The 4,151-nt window shown below is 43.5% G+C and overlaps 1 pseudogene; it reads right to left on the bottom strand.

The window, feature by feature from the left end:
* Positions 1-1,183: 1,183 nt before the first annotated feature.
* Positions 1,184-2,118, bottom strand: LOC135326659 (olfactory receptor 6M1-like; annotated as a pseudogene).
* Between the last annotated feature and the right edge of the window lie 2,033 nt (positions 2,119-4,151).

The following is a 4,151-nucleotide window of genomic DNA, read 5'->3' as shown; positions in this document are numbered from 1 at the left end:
AAAGACTTTGAGAACTCTGCTTAAAGTATTAGCAGGAATGCTTAATAAAAACAAAGGGAAGACTGTTAAAGAATACTGCACTGGAGCTGTTTAGAGGTAGCCACTTAGCACAGTTTACATAAAACTTGCTTAGCATGAGTAGCTAAATTTGTTGAAGCCTTAGGCCACACTCAGATAACTCATCATGTTAAGTAAAAGAGGGCCCCAGAGCTGGTTCAAGCTGGAAAGATAAGGCATTTACAAGCAGTCTGTATTCCTGTCTCTCACACTCTGACATAGAGGATGTCAAGACTTTGGAATAAGGCCTGTGCAGGGCATCAGGACCTTGAGAAACAAAGGCTCCTCTCACTGCTGGAGCAGTGTTAATTGTTGTGGTCTGGAAATACCTCCTCCTCGTCAGGACCTTGAGAGACAATGATGGGACCCAACAAGGAATGAAGATACATCTATCGGCAGAAGCCACAACAGTAAAGATAAGGAAAAAAACAACCTGCCTAGGGACACTGACGGGACCCAATAAGGAAAGGGAAAACCCCAGACCTGAATATTACTATTGGTCTGAACTACTGCGTGTGGGGTGGAGAACTTAGACTGAAAAGTTAAAATTGCCCCTGAGTCTACAATTCACCACTTCCAGAGGCCGGGTCAATGCACCTATCCCAAGCTGTGCTATGCTGAAAGACTGTGTGGAAATATCTTTCCACTCACTCTAGCAATAGCTCACGGTAATCTCAAAAACAGATACGTCCTTTGCAGTGGCTACAGCTAGGTGAGATGAATCCTGAACACCACAGTTCTTTAAAGAACGAGATTCAGTTGTCCGCATGCAGGTGTCTTCTGCTTTTTGAGATGCCCTAAGGAGACCAAGACATCTGTGCAGTTGTGACAAGGGACTTTGGGAGACTTCTTCCTTTCTAGAAGGGCAGGTGGAGGTCAACTAGGATATGCTGTGGCATCTCAAATGGCATTAGCCCCCATGTGACTGTGGCTGGAATTTAGTCCCTTATCAATACAGACGGTGGAGTTCAGAGAATGATTCTGGTCATCCTCATGTAGATACCACCTGGATGCTTACCTGAATTGTACTCTAAGCACCACTGAATCTCATCCAAGGAGTCTAATCTAATCTGGCTAGTTTGTCCATATGAATGCAAAGGTCCTGCTCAAATTTTTCAAGGATTGACTAAGTAGCAGTCATCATCTTAGTCATCACCAGGCCCTTGTGCAAAGCATTTTTCAAGGCCTCTTTCATTTGTTCATTCCTTAGGCTGAATATGAATGGGTTTAAAAGAGGTGTCACAATACTAAGAGAACAGAAGGTATTTTGTTGGGATGCACAGAGGTCACCTAGGAAGGCCTGGCATAAACAAAGATAGAGATGCCAAAACCCAAGGAAACAACAGTGACATGAGAAGCACAAGTTGAAAATGCCTTCTGCCTGCCCTGAGCTGATGGGATCTGGAATATGGTAGAAATAACGTAGGCATAGGAGACCACAGTCAGTGCCAAAGAGCCAAGGAGCAGGACCAAGGACACCACAGAATCAATCAACTCAATAAGCTGGATGTCAGCACAAGCAAGGTGTAATAAAGGTGCACTGCCACAGAAGTAGTAGTCAATTACATTGGGACCACAATATGGCAGCCGGGCTTTCAGAACCAGAGATGACAGAATCATGACAAAGCCACCCATCCAGGAGCCCAAAACAAGTTGACTGCATACCCTGCTTGTCATGATGCTGGGATACCTCAGTGGGTTACATATTGCCACATACTGGTCATGGGACATAACAGCAAAGAAGATGAAGCCAGTTGTGCCCATGAGGAAATAGAAGTAGAGCTGGCTAAAGCAGCCAGCAAAGGAAATGGTTTTCTTCTCTGACAGGAAGTTTGCCAGCAGTTTAGGGACCACAGAGGAAATCATGGAGATCTCAATGAAAGACAGGTTACTGAGGAAGTAATACATGGGTGAATGGAGATGGCAATCAGTGTATACCAGGACAAGGAGAAGAGTGTTTCCCAAGGCAGTCACTAAATAAATAAGCAGGAACACGATGAAGAAGAGGATCTCCACCTCATGGGTGTTAGGAAATCCCACTAGAATGTTCCAGTTGGACATCTGCACCCTCCGAGTTAGTCATCTCATGCCATTTTTTGATGCTGCCTAGCCCTCCACAATTATAGAAGGGTCCTGGAATGACCAGTTCAGCCTAAGACATCTGTCTGTTGAACTGAGATTCATCATGCCTCACTTAAGGTGCTTGATTTAGTTGCTCATAATTAGGCATCCAGTGCCATTTGAGATGTCTCAGACATCCCCACAGAGCTAAAGTCTTAAATGGCTGGAAGTCCAAATGTGTCAGCAACTGAATGAAGCCTGCAGGTGCCCACCTACAGGGGACAGTCAATAGTGCCTAAAGAGCCATTGATCTATTCTTGTCCAAAAATATATCTTCTCTAAAATACAGGCCTACTGTGGTCTGTTTTGGCAATAACCTTTCTAGAGATGGAATATATCCCATTCCAGCTCCCCATCTAATCAAACAGGAGAAGCCATCCCTAAAAGGTGATTCAGATTCTGCCTCTGCAGTCTGCCTCTCTCCATTGATGGTTGAGGAGTGGAAGATGAAAATCTTTGTGAAACAACCATCACAGTTTAGTGACACCAAGCTTGGCCATTGCTCTTTGCTTAATATACAAAGGTGACATAGGTAGGTCTTTATTGCAAAGCTGCCTCAATTTCTCTGTAGCCATCATTCAAAATTACCATCAAATCATAACACAAGAGGGACTCTTCTCTTCTGGCATTTTCTGCACCTGAATTTCCTATCCATGCATGCTCAAATGCCAGTAAGCAGCATATTCAGTGTCAATATCTTTGTTCCTTTATCTGTGTCTTTGATCTTACCTTCTGCATAAATGACACCCCATATATTTCTTTTTGTTTCCTTGCTGAAGACAATTGTGTCCGAATTCCTGATGAGAGTCTCAGTCGTGGTAACCAAGAGGATAATTGTGGAGCGAGAGAGAGAAACAAGATTCTACATTCCTGCTCTATGTCATAAGACCAAAGGGACCGATATCTAGCTCAGTTACTTATTGCATAGCCACCAACAGGACATATACAAATAAACAAGTGGATGGTGCATTGACTGATAGGAATCATAGTCTTAGAATCAAAAGGCATTCACACTCCTATTGCACACTTCCTATTGGAAGAATTATGGATATCTTGCAGACTTGGCTAAGCTGACATCAGTGTAATGAGAGCTGAGCAATGATTTCCTTGCCCTGCATAAGCCGTGGATGATTCCTATCAGAATGAGATTGTTCAACATGCAAAACAATTAATAAACATGAAACCTCCCAGGGAAGGAGTTCCAGAAAGCCAGCATGTGGCAGAGGGGTGAAAGACTTTTTTTCTTGTAATGAAGAAGGTGCATTTCACAAAGGGCCACTAGTACTTGATAGCTGGTCTGAGAAATGTCAAAAGGAAAAATAATTGGATCCTTTCTAAGAATTTAAACCTCAGAGGCTTCAGTTTGAAAAAAAAAACAAAAACCAAAAACCACCCTGGGAGATTTAGATAAACAAGCCTCATGTCAAGTTAACAATAGTTGAGTACTTTATTATTTTGAAGGACTTTTTTATCTCCCTTCTCCAAGACTTGATGTCTTCATGCCGAACCTGAGAAAAATAGCATTTCCCAACTAAGTCAGCTCAAAGGTGACTTCAAAGGTCCTGTTCCTCACAAAGACCACAGTAACTGGAGAACTCCTCTCATCTCCTCTGAGATGGCGTGTAGTATGAAAGTTTCCAGACTAGCTGGTCACTAATGCCTTCCCTGGCATGTTGCATGACAATATCTGGGGACATCTGAGAGTTCAAGTTTATTGGGACGATGCTGCAGAACAAACCTGAGTGAAGGCTGCCAAGCAGGCTGGAGTGAACCCTGTACGTGCTCATGTTTTTCCTCAGAGGGATACGGCTCTCTCGCATCAGAAAAAAGCCTGAAGGACGGCTGAGGATAGCACATCAAGGGAATCTGTTGTCCCTTTTTAGTCAGGGACAGTGAGGCCATAACTAGACTACTGATTCTTGGGCCCTCCAATTCAGAGGAGATGAGGCAAAACATAAAGAGGGCCCAGCAGA

Source organism: Dromaius novaehollandiae, unplaced genomic scaffold (assembly GCF_036370855.1).
Source record: "Dromaius novaehollandiae isolate bDroNov1 unplaced genomic scaffold, bDroNov1.hap1 HAP1_SCAFFOLD_256, whole genome shotgun sequence".
NCBI lineage: Eukaryota > Metazoa > Chordata > Aves > Casuariiformes > Dromaiidae > Dromaius > Dromaius novaehollandiae.
This window is presented reverse-complemented; position numbering and strand designations above follow the sequence as displayed.